Source organism: Rhinoderma darwinii, unplaced genomic scaffold, assembly GCF_050947455.1.
Source record: "Rhinoderma darwinii isolate aRhiDar2 unplaced genomic scaffold, aRhiDar2.hap1 Scaffold_4374, whole genome shotgun sequence".
Taxonomy (NCBI): domain Eukaryota; kingdom Metazoa; phylum Chordata; class Amphibia; order Anura; family Rhinodermatidae; genus Rhinoderma; species Rhinoderma darwinii.
The window spans coordinates 51,117-73,419 of NW_027463857.1; the positions used below are offsets into that span (position 1 = coordinate 51,117).

The 22,303-nt window shown below is 47.3% G+C and overlaps 11 non-coding genes across 11 annotated transcripts; all 11 read left to right on the forward strand.

Moving 5' to 3' along the window:
* The first annotated feature begins 923 nt into the window (after positions 1 to 923).
* LOC142714043 (U2 spliceosomal RNA) lies at positions 924 to 1,109 on the forward strand. The gene has a single exon (XR_012870262.1). It is a non-coding gene; the product is annotated as a U2 spliceosomal RNA (small nuclear RNA).
* Positions 1,110 to 2,347: 1,238 nt separating this feature from the next.
* LOC142713999 (U2 spliceosomal RNA) lies at positions 2,348 to 2,538 on the forward strand. Its single transcript, XR_012870223.1, has one exon. It is a non-coding gene; the product is annotated as a U2 spliceosomal RNA (small nuclear RNA).
* Positions 2,539 to 3,776: 1,238 nt separating this feature from the next.
* LOC142714011 (U2 spliceosomal RNA) lies at positions 3,777 to 3,967 on the forward strand. The gene has a single exon (XR_012870234.1). It is a non-coding gene; the product is annotated as a U2 spliceosomal RNA (small nuclear RNA).
* A 6,931-nt stretch (positions 3,968 to 10,898) lies between these two features.
* LOC142714037 (U2 spliceosomal RNA) lies at positions 10,899 to 11,089 on the forward strand. The gene has a single exon (XR_012870258.1). It is a non-coding gene; the product is annotated as a U2 spliceosomal RNA (small nuclear RNA).
* A 1,242-nt stretch (positions 11,090 to 12,331) lies between these two features.
* LOC142714028 (U2 spliceosomal RNA) lies at positions 12,332 to 12,522 on the forward strand. Its single transcript, XR_012870250.1, has one exon. It is a non-coding gene; the product is annotated as a U2 spliceosomal RNA (small nuclear RNA).
* Positions 12,523 to 13,776: 1,254 nt separating this feature from the next.
* LOC142714023 (U2 spliceosomal RNA) lies at positions 13,777 to 13,967 on the forward strand. Its single transcript, XR_012870245.1, has one exon. It is a non-coding gene; the product is annotated as a U2 spliceosomal RNA (small nuclear RNA).
* Positions 13,968 to 15,201: 1,234 nt separating this feature from the next.
* Positions 15,202 to 15,392, forward strand: LOC142714030 (U2 spliceosomal RNA). Its single transcript, XR_012870251.1, has one exon. It is a non-coding gene; the product is annotated as a U2 spliceosomal RNA (small nuclear RNA).
* A 1,234-nt stretch (positions 15,393 to 16,626) lies between these two features.
* LOC142714038 (U2 spliceosomal RNA) lies at positions 16,627 to 16,817 on the forward strand. The gene has a single exon (XR_012870259.1). It is a non-coding gene; the product is annotated as a U2 spliceosomal RNA (small nuclear RNA).
* A 1,234-nt stretch (positions 16,818 to 18,051) lies between these two features.
* Positions 18,052 to 18,242, forward strand: LOC142714035 (U2 spliceosomal RNA). Its single transcript, XR_012870256.1, has one exon. It is a non-coding gene; the product is annotated as a U2 spliceosomal RNA (small nuclear RNA).
* A 1,238-nt stretch (positions 18,243 to 19,480) lies between these two features.
* On the forward strand, positions 19,481 to 19,671 carry LOC142714025 (U2 spliceosomal RNA). The gene has a single exon (XR_012870247.1). It is a non-coding gene; the product is annotated as a U2 spliceosomal RNA (small nuclear RNA).
* Positions 19,672 to 20,910: 1,239 nt separating this feature from the next.
* On the forward strand, positions 20,911 to 21,101 carry LOC142714046 (U2 spliceosomal RNA). Its single transcript, XR_012870264.1, has one exon. It is a non-coding gene; the product is annotated as a U2 spliceosomal RNA (small nuclear RNA).
* The last annotated feature ends 1,202 nt before the right edge of the window (positions 21,102 to 22,303 follow it).

The following is a 22,303-nucleotide window of genomic DNA, read 5'->3' on the forward strand; positions in this document are numbered from 1 at the left end:
GTTAGGGAAAATAGGATGGATGAAAAGAGATTTAAGGAAGCCGTATGCGTTTGTGAGTCCTAAATGGTATGAGTTTATTGAGAATTTTATGAGGAAGTTTGGATTGACAGCGGTGAAGAAAGAATGTTTGAAAGATAAGAAGAGTGTGTTTAAGTGTATAAAAGATATGGAAGTCCAATGTAATATAAATATGGTGAGATGTCAGTGTGTTGGTAAGGTGTGGAAGGGGTTGAGGACAGATGGTATTACAAATAGACAGAGAGAGATTGTATGGCAGAGTTTGCATGGTGGGTTGTCAGTTAGAGAGTTTCAGAAAAATCGTGGAGTTGTGAGGAGTGATTTGTGTCCAAGAGAGAATTGTGGTGGGAGTGAAAGTATAGTGCATCTGTTTTGGAATTGTGGGGTGGCACAGGGAGTTTGGAGGGGTATGGGTCCGTTACTTAAGGAGTTGGTTGGGATTAATAGGTTATGTATGGAAATAGTTTTGTTTGGGCTTGCGAGTGTAAGTCAGAAAAATCAAAGGGTATTATTTGTCATGTTAGCAATTATAAAAGAGGTTTTGTGGGATGTTAGGAACCTGTATGTGTTTAGAAAGAAAGATGTAACGGTGGAAGGATGTTTGAGAATGGTATTGGATAGGATGTATACAGTGTATTTGGTAGATAAGGAAAGGTTGGGGGAGGTGGATGCAGAAGGGATTTGGAAGGTTTTGAAGTGGAGGTATATGGTGAGAGTGTAGTGGAGGGGTGGAATTTTTTTGATATGATTTCTGTATTTGCTTTTTGTTATATGAAAATTTAAAAAAATCTAAATGAAAAAGCCTGATGATGATTGGATAGAACCGTTCAGAATGTCTAGGATACTGATAGTAAGTATCGACAGGATATGAACGAGTGCTTTTAAACAAAATTAATCCAAACCTGAAGGTTTTAAAAAAAAAATAAAAAAAAAAAAAATCTGTTCTTATCAGTTTAATATCTGATACGTCCCCTATCTGGGGACCATATATTAAATGGATTTTTAGAACAGGGAGATGGAAATAGAGCTTGCTCTGTCCACTCCACGCATTGACCTGGTATTGCAGTATTTCCAGGACCGGTGCACCCTTTCCTTATGTGTTGACTAAAATCAGATTCCAAAAGTGTTTTTTGTGTTTGCCATTGTTTCTGTCTTTCTGAAGGGATCTCCCCTTTTAATCCCATTATTTCAACACCTGTTGGACAATGCATGAGTGATAATGAGCTAATTGATTAAATGCAATTAATGAATACATTGCCACCTCTTGTTTTGTGTCGTCTGTGTGTCTGTGTTTCCGGCATTTCACATTGGAACAGCTCATTCACCTTGCTTGTCTTCTCTCAGCCCTCCCTTTTAGGTAAGTTAAAGAGCTGCACCTGAGCCAGCCACTGATTGATGCAGCACCACAGTCAAATAGTGGAGTGGAGTAGGGGAACAGCAAACAGCCATTAAAGCCGCCCGCCCGCCCGCCCGCCACAATGGACCTACCTGTGTACACTAGATGGATGTGATGGAATGTACTGTCGTCCCTACATTTCAAGAAGGAGTAAGAATTGCAGTTGCAACAAAGCCTTGCTTGCCTACAAAGAGAGCAGCAATTTGGATTTGTTACTATGTTACCTAGAAGAATAACAAACTGTGCAAGGATGGAGGTTGTAGGAGCAAGGAGAAGTTGTCTGTAAAGTTGGTGGATGCTTATTTTCCATTTTGCAGTCCCTTGTCTCCCTCTTGTGGCCTCCTGGAGGCAACTAGCTGTGCAAAAAAAGACAGCCTGGCGGCCGGCTGTTGCAGTGTTGCCCTCTCAGGCAACACTGAGTGACTGACTGAGCCGCACCGTCTTATATAAAGTTCAGACGGAACTTTGCACGTGTCATAGTGGAGCCCTGAGGAGCCAGAGCCAGCTTTCTGACATCATAATGGGGCCTCAGAGATAAAAGCCTGGGCCCAGGCAGTGTTGGTCAGTGCTGCTCAGCAGGCAGCACTGGACTGGACTGGATTACAGCTGATACAAGGTGTGAAGGAACAAGGGGTGGCTGTGGGCATGCACTGGCTGCCGCTGCCAGTGTTTATCTGCATGGCAGCAGGGCATTTGGGCGTTGCCAGGAAGGCGTTTTTATGTAGATTCCTCCTCTTTCAGCACTGCATTGTGGTGCAAGCAAAAGAAGCAAATCCTGTCTGGCTTCCTCTCCGGCCTTTATTCACCTCCCGTGTAGCTGTGAGTGTGTGAGCCTGCAGGGCCCCATGGAATTGCCTAGAAGTAGGCTGAATCGCTGCAAGGGCTGAACAGCAGTATCGGGCAGGCTCGGGCAACGCGCGGCCCGTTCGGGTTATCGCTTCTCGGCCTTTTGGCTAAGATCAAGTGTAGTATCTGTTCTTATCAGTTTAATATCTGATACGTCCCCTATCTGGGGACCATATATTAAATGGATTTTTAGAACAGGGAGATGGAAATAGAGCTTGCTCTGTCCACTCCACGCATTGACCTGGTATTGCAGTATTTCCAGGACCGGTGCACCCTTTCCTTATGTGTTGACTAAAATCAGATTCCAAAAGTGTTTTTTGTGTTTGCCATTGTTTCTGTCTTTCTGAAGGGATCTCCCCTTTTAATCCCATTATTTCAACACCTGTTGCACAATGCATGAGTGATAATGAGCTAATTTATTAAATGCAATTAATGAATACATTGCCACCTCTTGTTTTGTGTCGTCTGTGTGTCTGTGTTTCCGGCATTTCACATTGGAACAGCTCATTCACCTTCCTTGTCTTCTCTCCGCCCTCCCTTTTAGGTAAGTTAAAGAGCTGCACCTGAGCCAGCCACTGATTGATGCAGCACCACAGTCAAATAGTGGAGTGGAGTAGGGGAACAGCAAACAGCCATTAAAGCCGCCCGCCCGCCCGCCCGCCACAATGGACCTACCTGTGTACACTAGATGGATGTGATGGAATGTACTGTCGTCCCTACATTTCAAGAAGGAGTAAGAATTGCAGTTGCAACAAAGCCTTGCTTGCCTACAAAGAGAGCAGCAATTTGGATTTGTTACTATGTTACCTAGAAGAATAACAAACTGTGCAAGGATGGAGGTTGTAGGAGCAAGGAGAAGTTGTCTGTAAAGTTGGTGGATGCTTATTTTCCATTTTGCAGTCCCTTGTCTCCCTCTTGTGGCCTCCTGGAGGCAACTAGCTGTGCAAAAAAAGACAGCCTGGCGGCCGGCTGTTGCAGTGTTGCCCTCTCAGGCAACACTGAGTGACTGACTGAGCCGCACCGTCTTATATAAAGTTCAGACGGAACTTTGCACGTGTCATAGTGGAGCCCTGAGGAGCCAGAGCCAGCTTTCTGACATCATAATGGGGCCTCAGAGATAAAAGCCTGGGCCCAGGCAGTGTTGGTCAGTGCTGCTCAGCAGGCAGCACTGGACTGGACTGGATTACAGCTGATACAAGGTGTGAAGGAACAAGGGGTGGCTGTGGGCATGCACTGGCTGCCGCTGCCAGTGTTTATCTGCATGGCAGCAGGGCATTTGGGCGTTGCCAGGAAGGCGTTTTTATGTAGATTCCTCCTCTTTCAGCACTGCATTGTGGTGCAAGCAAAAGAAGCAAATCCTGTCTGGCCTCCTCTCCGGCCTTTATTCACCTCCCGTGTAGCTGTGAGTGTGTGAGCCTGCAGGGCCCCATGGAATTGCCTAGAAGTAGGCTGAATCGCTGCAAGGGCTGAACAGCAGTATCGGGCAGGCTCGGGCAACGCGCGGCCCGTTCGGGTTATCGCTTCTCGGCCTTTTGGCTAAGATCAAGTGTAGTATCTGTTCTTATCAGTTTAATATCTGATACGTCCCCTATCTGGGGACCATATATTAAATGGATTTTTAGAACAGGGAGATGGAAATAGAGCTTGCTCTGTCCACTCCACGCATTGACCTGGTATTGCAGTATTTCCAGGACCGGTGCACCCTTTCCTTATGTGTTGACTAAAATCAGATTCCAAAAGTGTTTTTTGTGTTTGCCATTGTTTCTGTCTTTCTGAAGGGATCTCCCCTTTTAATCCCATTATTTCAACACCTGTTGGACAATGCATGAGTGATAATGAGCTAATTTATTAAATGCAATTAATGAATACATTGCCACCTCTTGTTTTGTGTCGTCTGTGTGTCTGTGTTTCCGGCATTTCACATTGGAACAGCTTATTCACCTTCCTTGTCTTCTCTCCGCCCTCCCTTTTAGGTAAGTTAAAGAGCTGCACCTGAGCCAGCCACTGATTGATGCAGCACCACAGTCAAATAGTGGAGTGGAGTAGGGGAACAGCAAACAGCCATTAAAGCCGCCCGCCCGCCCGCCCGCCACAATGGACCTACCTGTGTACACTAGATGGATGTGATGGAATGTACTGTCGTCCCTACATTTCAAGAAGGAGTAAGAATTGCAGTTGCAACAAAGCCTTGCTTGCCTACAAAGAGAGCAGCAATTTGGATTTGTTACTATGTTACCTAGAAGAATAACAAACTGTGCAAGGATGGAGGTTGTAGGAGCAAGGAGAAGTTGTCTGTAAAGTTGGTGGATGCTTATTTTCCATTTTGCAGTCCCTTGTCTCCCTCTTGTGGCCTCCTGGAGGCAGCTAGCTGTGCAAAAAAAGACAGCCTGGCGGCCGGCTGTTGCAGTGTTGCCCTCTCAGGCAACACTGAGTGACTGACTGAGCCGCACCGTCTTATATAAAGTTCAGACGGAACTTTGCACGTGTCATAGTGGAGCCCTGAGGAGCCAGAGCCAGCTTTCTGACATCATAATGGGGCCTCAGAGATAAAAGCCTGGGCCCAGGCAGTGTTGGTCAGTGCTGCTCAGCCATTAAATTTAGGGGACATCGTCCATTTCTTCCGAACATTAACAGAAAAGGAGAATATCCGGTAGTGGCATGTACAGTGTTATTATAGATCCAGATTAATTCTGCAATGTAGTCAGGCCATCTCTCTTTTTTTTGTTTCTCCAGTGTTCGCAACAACTGCAATATGGTCCGATTCATCCTTTCACAGGCCCCGTTCCCTTGAGGGTGATACGGGGTCGTGCGGGTCTTTTTAATCTGGTACAATCTGCATAATTCTTCTATTACTCGCCCCTCAAAACAAGCTCCTTGATCAGAGTGAAGCTGTGAAGGACATCCATAGGGTAAGATGAAATGAGTCCACAATCCCTGTGCCGCAGATTCAGCCGTTTGATCTCTGGTAGGTACGGCCACTGTGAATTTGGTGAAGTGGTCTATCACAACCAATAAATATCTGTACCCTTGTAAAGACTCATCTACTGTCAAATAGTCCATCATGACCAACTGTAATGGATAATGCGTCTGTATATGCCCCACCGGAGCTTGTTGTTCAGCCGCTCTGGCCAGGGTGCAATTTCTACAGTTCTGACACACTTTCTGTGCCACTGCAAACAGCAAAGGATGATAGTAGAATTGTTGCAACCAACGGAAAGTCTTTTCAGGACCATAATGCCCCTTTTTCTCATGCATCCACTTAACCGTACTTTCTAACTCTCGCTCCGGCAACACAGCTTGCCAGACGGGTCCTTCCATGGTCGGTAGGAATACTCGGCGGTACAATATCCCTTGTTTTACTGCCAATCTATCTCGTTGGCGATATATTCTCTGTCCCACTCCAGACAATCGCAATCGCTCTCGTTGATTGGGTCGGTATCTCTCTAGCACCCATCTTCTTACAGTCCGAACTTGAATATCTTGCAACTGCTGTTTCTTCCATTCTTCAGCAGTCCATTGATCGATGGTTTCTCTTATGGGCTCCACAGTATGCACCGGAGCACTTTGAATATTCTCACCTGGCATCTGATCATGTACTTCATTGGCAAGGAAATTAGGAGTCTCTGTTTCCTCTAACTCCTCTTCAGTCAGTCCTTCAGGCAAATCTACTGGATTACGGGACAGGGCATCTGCATTCCCATTAGCTCGTCCTGGGCGGTACTTCACAGTAAATTTAAATTTGCTAAGTCGTGCTCGCCAACGTTGCTCCATAGCACCCAATTTGGCCGAGTCTAAATGAACCAATGGATTATTGTCAGTCCATAACACACACTCTGCGCCCAGCAAGATATCTGCAAATCGCTCGGTAACCGCCCATACGACTGCCAAAAGTTCCAACCGGAATGAGCTATAGTTGTCCGGATTCTTTTCCCCATCTCTCAGCGTCCGACTGGCATAAGCAATGACACGTTCCCGTCCATTCTGCACTTGAGAAAGAACAGCTCCTAATCCTTTTAAACTTCCATCGGTACACAAAACAAATGGTAGAGAGTAATCTGCATACGCCAAGACAGGAGCACCAGTTAGTCGTCTTTTTAACTCTTGGAAGGCTTGTTCAGCCTCTATTCCCCAAGTGATACTTCTCTTATGATCGACTCCCGGTTTGGTTCCATTCAGTAACACATATAGGGGAGCAGCCACCTTAGCAAAATTCTGTATGAACCGTCTGTAATATCCAAGCAGTCCTAGGAAACTTCTAAGCTCTGTTACTGTCTTTGGTACCGGCCATTGTTGCACGGCTCGTACTTTGGCATCCATTGGTTGTACACCGTCTCTAGTAACCACGTGTCCCAGGTACTCAATTCTTTCTTTAAACAAGTGACATTTGCCCGGTTTTAGTTTTAGACCATGTTCTTCGATACGCGTAAGTACCACTTTCAATCTTTCCAAATGTTCTGTGAAAGTGGCTGAGAAGATAATGATGTCATCTAGGTAGATGAGCAAACATTCAAAGTTTAAATCTCCCAAACAAACTTCCATCAAGCGCTGAAATGTAGCTGGTGCATTGGTTAGACCGAACGGCATTCTCAAAAATTCGTATAACCCCATAAGGGTGATGAATGCAGTCTTTTCTCGATCTTCTTCTGCAACTGGTACTTGCCAGTACCCACTGGCCAAATCCAGGGTAGAGAAGTATTTGGCCTTACCCAAAGTCAGCAAAGAGTCTTCTATTCGTGGTAAAGGGTATGCATCTCTGACGGTGCAGGCATTCAATCGCCGGTAATCTACACAGAACCGCAAGCTTCCATCTTTCTTCTTTACTAATACTATGGGAGAAGCCCATGGACTTTTACTGGGTCGGATAACATGACTGTCTAGCATGCGTTTTAGCAACACTTTGGCTTCTTGATAAAAAGCGGGCGGAATGGTACGGTATCGTTCTCGTACCGGGTGAGCATTTCCCGTATGTATTTCATGTTCTAAAGTTGTTGTCAACCCAAAGTCTGCTTCATTCTTGGAAAAAGCCTTGGAGTGCTCTCCTAACACTCCCGCCACTTCATCTATTTGTCTGGTAGTCAAATCCGTTCCTTCTAAAGGTATTTGCTCCAGTAATCGCCTCCCAATGGTGTCATTAGCTTGAGTGGTGGCTCGACACACTGTAACCACAGCTACACTTTCACAAGGATAACTCACTTGCCAATCTGAACGGCTTTCCACTTGTTCCTCCCTCACCGGAAACACTTCAGCTACTAGTTCCCGGGGAAATAAGGTTACATTTTGTTTCGTGATATTAACCACTCGTAATAATACTTGTCCAGCCTGTACCTTGCATATCGACCGGGCCACGGCTACTCCTTCTTTCTGCAGAGCTGATTCAATTAACACAGTGGTGCCCTTTAACACTTTATTAGTACCCACTGGCAAGGGTAACAACATTTCATGGCCTGCTGGTACTTGTATACTTCGAGAGGCTGGTATCTTAACCAGTCCTACCCTTCCAGGCCAATTTAACAGTTCTCCATTAATGCGACAATGTTTTAAAGTGCGCTGTAAAGCCATTTGAGAAGGTCGTTGAGTGGGTATTTGTTTCCAGTATTTTGGGCCCAGCTCTTGTGACATTACTCCATCTAAGTCCCGCAATATATTCATTCCTAGAATCACGGGAATTTCAGAGTCCATAGCTTTTTCTACTATGATAACCCCCTTTTTGTTCAAATCACGATTCCATATTGAAATGTCCATTTGTATAACTCCCAGGATAGGGATAGGTAAACTATTAGCTGCCTTGAGTCTTATCCAAGTGTCACTCTTCTCACATAACAAGGAAGGGAAATAAGTTTCAAACACAACTTTATCCATAGTGGTCACTTGAGATCCAGTATCGATTAAACATGACAACTCAACGCCATTGAATTTTGCTACGACGACGGGACATTCCCCCACTATATCTGTAGCATCTAACGCAGGGCATGTATCCGTGGACTCCCCTGTAGTTTGCCCCTCAACTACAGGTCGTTCTAGTTTAAATTCCTGCGATTGCTCTGATAGTGAGAACGCATGCAATTTCTAGCAATGTGTCCTGCTCGGCCACAATTATAGCAGATGGTAGGGTCTGGAGCATTCCTACCTTGATTCCTCCTATCCGCAAACGACTGTCTCTCTTGTGAGTATCGAACTGGAGTTCCAGGGTCAGGCTTATTAGTAATAGCGGCTTTCAACTCTCTCATGGCACCTTCCAATGACTCCATCCTTGCCTCCATGTCGGGGTTCTTCTTGGTTACAATTTCTGCTTGCCTGACCACCGTATCAGTGCTGGCCGATTCCTCTTTTTCCAATGCGATAGCTTCCGTCAATAATTGATGAATCGTCATATCTGGTTCTTTCTTTAACTTTTCCTTCAGAGTTCTCCTTAACGGTGGATTCTTGAGACCTATTACAAACTGATCCCGCAATACTACGTGTACATTGGTAAAGGACCCGGCTGATTGTTCTTCTTTACGTTGCAACATTGCCATTATTTCCTGTAATCCATTTGCAAACTGCGCCAGTGTCTCTTCTTCTTTCTGCTGGCGGGCAAAGAATCGCTTCCTTATCATGCCCTCAGAGGACGTATCCCCATACACATCATCTAATAGCTGCCGAATTTGTTCGAAGGTTTGTCGATGTCGTGCTGGCTGTAACAAAACGGTTTTCCTAGCTTCTCCTTCTAAGGTACTTAGCGCCAATTCTACTTTTAAATGTGGAGAGACATTACAGAGCCGTGCCGCTCCTTCCAGCCGTTCACTCCAATCTTCCAACAATAGATCAGATCCATTAAACTTTGGCAAATGATTTAAGAGGGCTCCCACCGGTATCATTGGATGGGTCACACTGGATGATAATGTTGTCTCGTCCATTGTATCTGCATCCATCCTGCCGACTACGCCAACTTGTAATATGACTTTAAGGACAATAATTACTGACACCGGGATTATATTCGTTTTGTCTTTACTGAACATGCAGAAAATATGACAACAGTCAAAAACTTGAGCTCTAGGCAAAATATAACTGGTGCTCGGTAAACAATACAGTCTCCGCTTTTATCCGGCACTTCAATATAACACAGTCTCTTATAATCCGCAATGATTAAGATATGTTCTCTTTATCCGGTGCCTTAGGATAATAAAGTCTCTTAGCTTCCAGGTTTAGTGTAATGTGATCTTTGAGGTCCGGCAATGTAATACAATGCACTCTCTGATGATCCGGCACTTAATGGCTCTATGTTACCTTATGCTCAAAATGGCGTCTTCAGCTTCTTGCTCTAAACACTCTCCTCTTAACTCAGCCGGATCTCCTTAACTTGGAACTCCAGTAAATGCGTGTCTGATACTTCACATTACTTATGCTCTGCTGCTGGCCAGAATGCTCTTTATCTTTTACAGTTATCTGAGTCACAATGTCTTCCTTACTTGCTACAGCTCTCTCAGTCCAGTCTCTGTCTCTTCCTGTCCAGCGCTTCTCAGACCTCTCTCCAGACACTTCCTCCCTAGACCTCTCTTGTATATCACTCCACACACTAAACACTGTCGATGTACTGACCTCACAGCGCCCTCTAGTGGCCGGCCACAACCTCCCATTTCTCAATGCCATACAATCCTTTTGCTGGGTTACATCTCCGCCCTCCCTTTTAGGTAAGTTAAAGAGCTGCACCTGAGCCAGCCACTGATTGATGCAGCACCACAGTCAAATAGTGGAGTGGAGTAGGGGAACAGCAAACAGCCATTAAAGCCGCCCGCCCGCCCGCCACAATGGACCTACCTGTGTACACTAGATGGATGTGATGGAATGTACTGTCGTCCCTACATTTCAAGAAGGAGTAAGAATTGCAGTTGCAACAAAGCCTTGCTTGCCTACAAAGAGAGCAGCAATTTGGATTTGTTACTATGTTACCTAGAAGAATAACAAACTGTGCAAGGATGGAGGTTGTAGGAGCAAGGAGAAGTTGTCTGTAAAGTTGGTGGATGCTTATTTTCCATTTTGCAGTCCCTTGTCTCCCTCTTGTGGCCTCCTGGAGGCAACTAGCTGTGCAAAAAAAGACAGCCTGGCGGCCGGCTGTTGCAGTGTTGCCCTCTCAGGCAACACTGAGTGACTGACTGAGCCGCACCGTCTTATATAAAGTTCAGACGGAACTTTGCACGTGTCATAGTGGAGCCCTGAGGAGCCAGAGCCAGCTTTCTGACATCATAATGGGGCCTCAGAGATAAAAGCCTGGGCCCAGGCAGTGTTGGTCAGTGCTGCTCAGCAGGCAGCACTGGACTGGACTGGATTACAGCTGATACAAGGTGTGAAGGAACAAGGGGTGGCTGTGGGCATGCACTGGCTGCCGCTGCCAGTGTTTATCTGCATGGCAGCAGGGCATTTGGGCGTTGCCAGGAAGGCGTTTTTATGTAGATTCCTCCTCTTTCAGCACGGCATTGTGGTGCAAGCAAAAGAAGCAAATCCTGTCTGGCTTCCTCTCCGGCCTTTATTCACCTCCCGTGTAGCTGTGAGTGTGTGAGCCTGCAGGGCCCCATGGAATTGCCTAGAAGTAGGCTGAATCGCTGCAAGGGCTGAACAGCAGTATCGGGCAGGCTCGGGCAACGCGCGGCCCGTTCGGGTTATCGCTTCTCGGCCTTTTGGCTAAGATCAAGTGTAGTATCTGTTCTTATCAGTTTAATATCTGATACATCCCCTATCTGGGGACCATATATTAAATGGATTTTTAGAACAGGGAGATGGAAATAGAGCTTGCTCTGTCCACTCCACGCATTGACCTGGTATTGCAGTATTTCCAGGACCGGTGCACCCTTTCCTTATGTGTTGACTAAAATCAGATTCCAAAAGTGTTTTTTGTGTTTGCCATTGTTTCTGTCTTTCTGAAGGGATCTCCCCTTTTAATCCCATTATTTCAACACCTGTTGGACAATGCATGAGTGATAATGAGCTAATTGATTAAATGCAATTAATGAATACATTGCCACCTCTTGTTTTGTGTCGTCTGTGTGTTTGTGTTTCCGGCATTTCACATTGGAACAGCTCATTCACCTTCCTTGTCTTCTCTCCGCCCTCCCTTTTAGGTAAGTTAAAGAGCTGCACCTGAGCCAGCCACTGATTGATGCAGCACCACAGTCAAATAGTGGAGTGGAGTAGGGGAACAGCAAACAGCCATTAAAGCCGCCCGCCCGCCCGCCCGCCCGCCACAATGGACCTACCTGTGTACACTAGATGGATGTGATGGAATGTACTGTCGTCCCTACATTTCAAGAAGGAGTAAGAATTGCAGTTGCAACAAAGCCTTGCTTGCCTACAAAGAGAGCAGCAATTTGGATTTGTTACTATGTTACCTAGAAGAATAACAAACTGTGCAAGGATGGAGGTTGTAGGAGCAAGGAGAAGTTGTCTGTAAAGTTGGTGGATGCTTATTTTCCATTTTGCAGTCCCTTGTCTCCCTCTTGTGGCCTCCTGGAGGCAACTAGCTGTGCAAAAAAAGACAGCCTGGCGGCCGGCTGTTGCAGTGTTGCCCTCTCAGGCAACACTGAGTGACTGACTGAGCCGCACCGTCTTATATAAAGTTCAGACGGAACTTTGCACGTGTCATAGTGGAGCCCTGAGGAGCCAGAGCCAGCTTTCTGACATCATAATGGGGCCTCAGAGATAAAAGCCTGGGCCCAGGCAGTGTTGGTCAGTGCTGCTCAGCAGGCAGCACTGGACTGGACTGGATTACAGCTGATACAAGGTGTGAAGGAACAAGGGGTGGCTGTGGGCATGCACTGGCTGCCGCTGCCAGTGTTTATCTGCATGGCAGCAGGGCATTTGGGCGTTGCCAGGAAGGCGTTTTTATGTCGATTCCTCCTCTTTCAGCACTGCATTGTGGTGCAAGCAAAAGAAGCAAATCCTGTCTGGCTTCCTCTCCGGCCTTTATTCACCTCCCGTGTAGCTGTGAGTGTGTGAGCCTGCAGGGCCCCATGGAATTGCCTAGAAGTAGGCTGAATCGCTGCAAGGGCTGAACAGCAGTATCGGGCAGGCTCGGGCAACGCGCGGCCCGTTTGGGTTATCGCTTCTCTGCCTTTTGGCTAAGATCAAGTGTAGTATCTGTTCTTATCAGTTTAATATCTGATACGTCCCCTATCTGGGGACCATATATTAAATGGATTTTTAGAACAGGGAGATGGAAATAGAGCTTGCTCTGTCCACTCCATGCATTGACCTGGTATTGCAGTATTTCCAGGACCGGTGCACCCTTTCCTTATGTGTTGACTAAAATCAGATTCCAAAAGTGTTTTTTGTGTTTGCCATTGTTTCTGTCTTTCTGAAGGGATCTCCCCTTTTAATCCCATTATTTCAACACCTGTTGGACAATGCATGAGTGATAATGAGCTAATTGATTAAATGCAATTAATGAATACATTGCCACCTCTTGTTTTGTGTCGTCTGTGTGTCTGTGTTTCCGGCATTTCACATTGGAACAGCTCATTCACCTTCCTTGTCTTCTCTCCGCCCTCCCTTTTAGGTAAGTTAAAGAGCTGCACCTGAGCCAGCGACTGATTGATGCAGCACCACAGTCAAATAGTGGAGTGGAGTAGGGGAACAGCAAACAGCCATTAAAGCCGCCCGCCCGCCCGCCCGCCCGCCACCCCGCCCGCCACAATGGACCTACCTGTGTACACTAGATGGATGTGATGGAATGTACTGTCGTCCCTACATTTCAAGAAGGAGTAAGAATTGCAGTTGCAACAAAGCCTTGCTTGCCTACAAAGAGAGCAGCAATTTGGATTTGTTACTATGTTACCTAGAAGAATAACAAACTGTGCAAGGATGGAGGTTGTAGGAGCAAGGAGAAGTTGTCTGTAAAGTTGGTGGATGCTTATTTTCCATTTTGCAGTCCCTTGTCTCCCTCTTGTGGCCTCCTGGAGGCAACTAGCTGTGCAAAAAAAGACAGCCTGGCGGCCGGCTGTTGCAGTGTTGCCCTCTCAGGCAACACTGAGTGACTGACTGAGCCGCACCGTCTTATATAAAGTTCAGACGGAACTTTGCACGTGTCATAGTGGAGCCCTGAGGAGCCAGAGCCAGCTTTCTGACATCATAATGGGGCCTCAGAGATAAAAGCCTGGGCCCAGGCAGTGTTGGTCAGTGCTGCTCAGCAGGCAGCACTGGACTGGACTGGATTACAGCTGATACAAGGTGTGAAGGAACAAGGGGTGGCTGTGGGCATGCACTGGCTGCCGCTGCCAGTGTTTATCTGCATGGCAGCAGGGCATTTGGGCGTTGCCAGGAAGGCGTTTTTATGTAGATTCCTCCTCTTTCAGCACTGCATTGTGGTGCAAGCAAAAGAAGCAAATCCTGTCTGGCTTCCTCTCCGGCCTTTATTCACCTCCCGTGTAGCTGTGAGTGTGTGAGCCTGCAGGGCCCCATGGAATTGCCTAGAAGTAGGCTGAATCGCTGCAAGGGCTGAACAGCAGTATCGGGCAGGCTCGGGCAACGCGCGGCCCGTTCGGGTTATCGCTTCTCGGCCTTTTGGCTAAGATCAAGTGTAGTATCTGTTCTTATCAGTTTAATATCTGATACGTCCCCTATCTGGGGACCATATATTAAATGGATTTTTAGAACAGGGAGATGGAAATAGAGCTTGCTCTGTCCACTCCACGCATTGACCTGGTATTGCAGTATTTCCAGGACCGGTGCACCCTTTCCTTATGTGTTGACTAAAATCAGATTCCAAAAGTGTTTTTTGTGTTTGCCATTGTTTCTGTCTTTCTGAAGGGATCTCCCCTTTTAATCCCATTATTTCAACACCTGTTGGACAATGCATGAATGATAATGAGCTAATTGATTAAATGCAATTAATGAATACATTGCCACCTCTTGTTTTGTGTCGTCTGTGTGTCTGTGTTTCCGGCATTTCACATTGGAACAGCTCATTCACCTTCCTTGTCTTCTCTCCGCCCTCCCTTTTAGGTAAGTTAAAGAGCTGCACCTGAGCCAGCCACTGATTGATGCAGCACCACAGTCAAATAGTGGAGTGGAGTAGGGGAACAGCAAACAGCCATTAAAGCCGCCCGCCCGCCCGCCACAATGGACCTACCTGTGTACACTAGATGGATGTGATGGAATGTACTGTCGTCCCTACATTTCAAGAAGGAGTAAGAATTGCAGTTGCAACAAAGCCTTGCTTGCCTACAAAGAGAGCAGCAATTTGGATTTGTTACTATGTTACCTAGAAGAATAACAAACTGTGCAAGGATGGAGGTTGTAGGAGCAAGGAGAAGTTGTCTGTAAAGTTGGTGGATGCTTATTTTCCATTTTGCAGTCCCTTGTCTCCCTCTTGTGGCCTCCTGGAGGCAACTAGCTGTGCAAAAAAAGACAGCCTGGCGGCCGGCTGTTGCAGTGTTGCCCTCTCAGGCAACACTGAGTGACTGACTGAGCCGCACCGTCTTATATAAAGTTCAGACGGAACTTTGCACGTGTCATAGTGGAGCCCTGAGGAGCCAGAGCCAGCTTTCTGACATCATAATGGGGCCTCAGAGATAAAAGCCTGGGCCCAGGCAGTGTTGGTCAGTGCTGCTCAGCAGGCAGCACTGGACTGGACTGGATTACAGCTGATACAAGGTGTGAAGGAACAAGGGGTGGCTGTGGGCATGCACTGGCTGCCGCTGCCAGTGTTTATCTGCATGGCAGCAGGGCATTTGGGCGTTGCCAGGAAGGCATTTTTATGTAGATTCCTCCTCTTTCAGCACTGCATAGTGGTGCAAGCAAAAGAAGCAAATCCTGTCTGGCTTCCTCTCCGGCCTTTATTCACCTCCCGTGTAGCTGTGAGTGTGTGAGCCTGCAGGGCCCCATGGAATTGCCTAGAAGTAGGCTGAATCGCTGCAAGGGCTGAACAGCAGTATCGGGCAGGCTCGGGCAACGCGCGGCCCGTTCGGGTTATCGCTTCTCGGCCTTTTGGCTAAGATCAAGTGTAGTATCTGTTCTTATCAGTTTAATATCTGATACGTCCCCTATCTGGGGACCATATATTAAATGGATTTTTACAACAGGGAGATGGAAATAGAGCTTGCTCTGTCCACTCCACGCATTGACCTGGTATTGCAGTATTTCCAGGACCGGTGCACCCTTTCCTTATGTGTTGACTAAAATCAGATTCCAAAAGTGTTTTTTGTGTTTGCCATTGTTTCTGTCTTTCTGAAGGGATCTCCCCTTTTAATCCCATTATTTCAACACCTGTTGGACAATGCATGAGTGATAATGAGCTAATTGATTAAATGCAATTAATGAATACATTGCCACCTCTTGTTTTGTGTCGTCTGTGTGTCTGTGTTTCCGGCATTTCACATTGGAACAGCTCATTCACCTTCCTTGTCTTCTCTCCGCCCTCCCTTTTAGGTAAGTTAAAGAGCTGCAGCTGAGCCAGCCACTGATTGATGCAGCACCACAGTCAAATAGTGGAGTGGAGTAGGGGAACAGCAAACAGCCATTAAAGCCGCCCGCCCGCCCGCCACAATGGACCTACCTGTGTACACTAGATGGATGTGATGGAATGTACTGTCGTCCCTACATTTCAAGAAGGAGTAAGAATTGCAGTTGCAACAAAGCCTTGCTTGCCTACAAAGAGAGCAGCAATTTGGATTTGTTACTATGTTACCTAGAAGAATAACAAACTGTGCAAGGATGGAGGTTGTAGGAGCAAGGAGAAGTTGTCTGTAAAGTTGGTGGATGCTTATTTTCCATTTTGCAGTCCCTTGTCTCCCTCTTGTGGCCTCCTGGAGGCAACTAGCTGTGCAAAAAAAGACAGCCTGGCGGCCGGCTGTTGCAGTGTTGCCCTCTCAGGCAACACTGAGTGACTGACTGAGCCGCACCGTCTTATATAAAGTTCAGACGGAACTTTGCACGTGTCATAGTGGAGCCCTGAGGAGCCAGAACCAGCTTTCTGACATCATAATGGGGCCTCAGAGATAAAAGCCTGGGCCCAGGCAGTGTTGGTCAGTGCTGCTCAGCAGGCAGCACTGGACTGGACTGGATTACAGCTGATACAAGGTGTGAAGGAACAAGGGGTGGCTGTGGGCATGCACTGGCTGCCGCTGCCAGTGTTTATCTGCATGGCAGCAGGGCATTTGGGCGTTGCCAGGAAGGCGTTTTTATGTAGATTCCTCCTCTTTCAGCACTGCATTGTGGTGCAAGCAAAAGAAGCAAATCCTGTCTGGCTTCCTCTCCGGCCTTTATTCACCTCCCGTGTAGCTGTGAGTGTGTGAGCCTGCAGGGCCCCATGGAATTGCCTAGAAGTAGGCTGAATCGCTGCAAGGGCTGAACAGCAGTATCGGGCAGGCTCGGGCAACGCGCGGCCCGTTCGGGTTATCGCTTCTCGGCCTTTTGGCTAAGATCAAGTGTAGTATCTGTTCTTATCAGTTTAATATCTGATACGTCCCCTATCTGGGGACCATATATTAAATGGATTTTTAGAACAGGGAGATGGAAATAGAGCTTGCTCTGTCCACTCCACGCATTGACCAGGTATTGCAGTATTTCCAGGACCGGTGCACCCTTTCCTTATGTGTTGACTAAAATCAGATTCCAAAAGTGTTTTTTGTGTTTGCCATTGTTTCTGTCTTTCTGAAGGGATCTCCCCTTTTAATCCCATTATTTCAACACCTGTTGGACAATGCATGAGTGATAATGAGCTAATTGATTAAATGCAATTAATGAATACATTGCCACCTCTTGTTTTGTGTCGTCTGTGTGTCTGTGTTTCCGGCATTTCACATTGGAACAGCTCATTGACCTTCCTTGTCTTCTCTCCGCCCTCCCTTTTAGGTAAGTTAAAGAGCTGCACCTGAGCCAGCCACTGATTGATGCAGCACCACAGTCAAATAGTGGAGTGGAGTAGGGGAACAGCAAACAGCCATTAAAGCCGCCCGCCCGCCCGCCACAATGGACCTACCTGTGTACACTAGATGGATGTGATGGAATGTACTGTCGTCCCTACATTTCAAGAAGGAGTAAGAATTGCAGTTGCAACAAAGCCTTGCTTGCCTACAAAGAGAGCAGCAATTTGGATTTGTTACTATGTTACCTAGAAGAATAACAAACTGTGCAAGGATGGAGGTTGTAGGAGCAAGGAGAAGTTGTCTGTAAAGTTGGTGGATGCTTATTTTCCATTTTGCAGTCCCTTGTCTCCCTCTTGTGGCCTCCTGGAGGCAACTAGCTGTGCAAAAAAAGACAGCCTGGCGGCCGGCTGTTGCAGTGTTGCCCTCTCAGGCAACACTGAGTGACTGACTGAGCCGCACCGTCTTATATAAAGTTCAGACGGAACTTTGCACGTGTCATAGTGGAGCCCTGAGGAGCCAGAGCCAGCTTTCTGACATCATAATGGGGCCTCAGAGATAAAAGCCTGGGCCCAGGCAGTGTTGGTCAGTGCTGCTCAGCAGGCAGCACTGGACTGGACTGGATTACAGCTGATACAAGGTGTGAAGGAACAAGGGGTGGCTGTGGGCATGCACTGGCTGCCGCTGCCAGTGTTTATCTGCATGGCAGCAGGGCATTTGGGCGTTGCCAGGAAGGCGTTTTTATGTCGATTCCTCCTCTTTCAGCACTGCATTGTGGTGCAAGCAAAAGAAGCAAATCCTGTCTGGCTTCCTCTCCGGCCTTTATTCACCTCCCGTGTAGCTGTGAGTGTGTGAGCCTGCAGGGCCCCATGGAATTGCCTAGAAGTAGGCTGAATCGCTGCAAGGGCTGAACAGCAGTATCGGGCAGGCTCGGGCAACGCGCGGCCCGTTCGGGTTATCGCTTCTCGGCCTTTTGGCTAAGATCAAGTGTAGTATCTGTTCTTATCAGTTTAATATCTGATACGTCCCCTATCTGGGGACCATATATTAAATGGATTTTTAGAACAGGGAGATGGAAATAGAGCTTGCTCTGTCCACTCCACGCATTGACCTGGTATTGCAGTATTTCCAGGACCGGTGCACCCTTTCCTTATGTGTTGACTAAAATCAGATTCCAAAAGTGTTTTTTGTGTTTGCCATTGTTTCTGTCTTTCTGAAGGAATCTCCCCTTTTAATCCCATTATTTCAACACCTGTTGGACAATGCATGAGTGATAATGAGCTAATTGATTAAATGCAATTAATGAATACATTGCCACCTCTTGTTTTGTGTCGTCTGTGTGTCTGTGTTTCCGGCATTTCACATTGGAACAGCTCATTCACCTTCCTTGTCTTCTCTCCGCCCTCCCTTTTAGGTAAGTTAAAGAGCTGCACCTGAGCCAGCCACTGATTGATGCAGCACCACAGTCAAATAGTGGAGTGGAGTAGGGGAACAGCAAACAGCCATTAAAGCCGCCCGCCCGCCCGCCCGCCACAATGGACCTACCTGTGTACACTAGATGGATGTGATGGAATGTACTGTCGTCCCTACATTTCAAGAAGGAGTAAGAATTGCAGTTGCAACAAAGCCTTGCTTGCCTACAAAGAGAGCAGCAATTTGGATTTGTTACTATGTTACCTAGAAGAATAACAAACTGTGCAAGGATGGAGGTTGTAGGAGCAAGGAGAAGTTGTCTGTAAAGTTGGTGGATGCTTATTTTCCATTTTGCAGTCCCTTGTCTCCCTCTTGTGGCCTCCTGGAGGCAACTAGCTGTGCAAAAAAAGACAGCCTGGCGGCCGGCTGTTGCAGTGTTGCCCTCTCAGGCAACACTGAGTGACTGACTGAGCCGCACCGTCTTATATAAAGTTCAGACGGAACTTTGCACGTGTCATAGTGGAGCCCTGAGGAGCCAGAGCCAGCTTTCTGACATCATAATGGGGCCTCAGAGATAAAAGCCTGGGCCCAGGCAGTGTTGGTCAGTGCTGCTCAGCAGGCAGCACTGGACTGGACTGGATTACAGCTGATACAAGGTGTGAAGGAACAAGGGGTGGCTGTGGGCATGCACTGGCTGCCGCTGCCAGTGTTTATCTGCATGGCAGCAGGGCATTTGGGCGTTGCCAGGAAGGCGTTTTTATGTAGATTCCTCCTCTTTCAGCACTGCATTGTGGTGCAAGCAAAAGAAGCAAATCCTGTCTGGCTTCCTCTCCGGCCTTTATTCACCTCCCGTGTAGCTGTGAGTGTGTGAGCCTGCAGGGCCCCATGGAATTGCCTAGAAGTAGGCTGAATCGCTGCAAGGGCTGAACAGCAGTATCGAGCAGGCTCGGGCAACGCGCGGCCCGTTCGGGTTATCGCTTCTCTGCCTTTTGGCTAAGATCAAGTGTAGTATCTGTTCTTATCAGTTTAATATCTGATACGTCCCCTATCTGGGGACCATATATTAAATGGATTTTTAGAACAGGGAGATGGAAATAGAGCTTGCTCTGTCCACTCCACGCATTGACCTGGTATTGCAGTATTTCCAGGACCGGTGCACCCTTTCCTTATGTGTTGACTAAAATCAGATTCCAAAAGTGTTTTTTGTGTTTGCCATTGTTTCTGTCTTTCTGAAGGGATCTCCCCTTTTAATCCCATTATTTCAACACCTGTTGGACAATGCATGAGTGATAATGAGCTAATTGATTAAATGCAATTAATGAATACATTGCCACCTCTTGTTTTGTGTCGTCTGTGTGTCTGTGTTTCCGGCATTTCACATTGGAACAGCTCATTCACCTTCCTTGTCTTCTCTCCGCCCTCCCTTTTAGGTAAGTTAAAGAGCTGCACCTGAGCCAGCCACTGATTGATGCAGCACCACAGTCAAATAGTGGAGTGGAGTAGGGGAACAGCAAACAGCCATTAAAGCCGCCCGCCCGCCCGCCCGCCACAATGGACCTACCTGTGTACACTAGATGGATGTGATGGAATGTACTGTCGTCCCTACATTTCAAGAAGGAGTAAGAATTGCAGTTGCAACAAAGCCTTGCTTGCCTACAAAGGGAGCAGCAATTTGGATTTGTTACTATGTTACCTAGAAGAATAACAAACTGTGCAAGGATGGAGGTTGTAGGAGCAAGGAGAAGTTGTCTGTAAAGTTGGTGGATGCTTATTTTCCATTTTGCAGTCCCTTGTCTCCCTCTTGTGGCCTCCTGGAGGCAACTAGCTGTGCAAAAAAAGACAGCCTGGCGGCCGGCTGTTGCAGTGTTGCCCTCTCAGGCAACACTGAGTGACTGACTGAGCCGCACCGTCTTATATAAAGTTCAGACGGAACTTTGCACGTGTCATAGTGGAGCCCTGAGGAGCCAGAGCCAGCTTTCTGACATCATAATGGGGCCTCAGAGATAAAAGCCTGGGCCCAGGCAGTGTTGGTCAGTGCTGCTCAGCAGGCAGCACTGGACTGGACTGGATTACAGCTGATACAAGGTGTGAAGGAACAAGGGGTGGCTGTGGGCATGCACTGGCTGCCGCTGCCAGTGTTTATCTGCATGGCAGCAGGGCATTTGGGCGTTGCCAGGAAGGCGTTTTTTTTGTAGATTCCTCCTCTTTCAGCACTGCATTGTGGTGCAAGCAAAAGAAGCAAATCCTGTCTGGCTTCCTCTCCGGCCTTTATTCACCTCCCGTGTAGCTGTGAGTGTGTGAGCCTGCAGGGCCCCATGGAATTGCCTAGAAGTAGGCTGAATCGCTGCAAGGGCTGAACAGCAGTATCGGGCAGGCTCGGGCAACGCGCGGCCCGTTCGGGTTATCGCTTCTCGGCCTTTTGGCTAAGATCAAGTGTAGTATCTGTTCTTATCAGTTTAATATCTGATACGTCCCCTATCTGGGGACCATATATTAAATGGATTTTTAGAACAGGGAGATGGAAATAGAGCTTGCTCTGTCCACTCCACGCATTGACCTGGTATTGCAGTATTTCCAGGACCGGTGCACCCTTTCCTTATGTGTTGACTAAAATCAGATTCCAAAAGTGTTTTTTGTGTTTGCCATTGTTTCTGTCTTTCTGAAGGGATCTCCCCTTTTAATCCCATTATTTCAACACCTGTTGGACAATGCATGAGTGATAATGAGCTAATTGATTAAATGCAATTAATGAATACATTGCCACCTCTTGTTTTGTGTCGTCTGTGTGTCTGTGTTTCCGGCATTTCACATTGGAACAGCTCACTCACCTTCCTTGTCTTCTCTCCGCCCTCCCTTTTAGGTAAGTTAAAGAGCTGCACCTGAGCCAGCCACTGATTGATGCAGCACCACAGTCAAATAGTGGAGTGGAGTAGGGGAACAGCAAACAGCCATTAAAGCCGCCCGCCCGCCCGCCACAATGGACCTACCTGTGTACACTAGATGGATGTGATGGAATGTACTGTCGTCCCTACATTTCAAGAAGGAGTAAGAATTGCAGTTGCAACAAAGCCTTGCTTGCCTACAAAGAGAGCAGCAATTTGGATTTGTTACTATGTTACCTAGAAGAATAACAAACTGTGCAAGGATGGAGGTTGTAGGAGCAAGGAGAAGTTGTCTGTAAAGTTGGTGGATGCTTATTTTCCATTTTGCAGTCCCTTGTCTCCCTCTTGTGGCCTCCTGGAGGCAACTAGCTGTGCAAAAAAAGACAGCCTGGCGGCCGGCTGTTGCAGTGTTGCCCTCTCAGGCAACACTGAGTGACTGACTGAGCCGCACCGTCTTATATAAAGTTCAGACGGAACTTTGCACGTGTCATAGTGGAGCCCTGAGGAGCCAGAGCCAGCTTTCTGACATCATAATGGGGCCTCAGAGATAAAAGCCTGGGCCCAGGCAGTGTTGGTCAGTGCTGCTCAGCAGGCAGCACTGGACTGGACTGGATTACAGCTGATACAAGGTGTGAAGGAACAAGGGGTGGCTGTGGGCATGCACTGGCTGCCGCTGCCAGTGTTTATCTGCATGGCAGCAGGGCATTTGGGCGTTGCCAGGAAGGCGTTTTTATGTAGATTCCTCCTCTTTCAGCACTGCATTGTGGTGCAAGCAAAAGAAGCAAATCCTGTCTGGCTTCCTCTCCGGCCTTTATTCACCTCCCGTGTAGCTGTGAGTGTGTGAGCCTGCAGGGCCCCATGGAATTGCCTAGAAGTAGGCTGAATCGCTGCAAGGGCTGAACAGCAGTATCGGG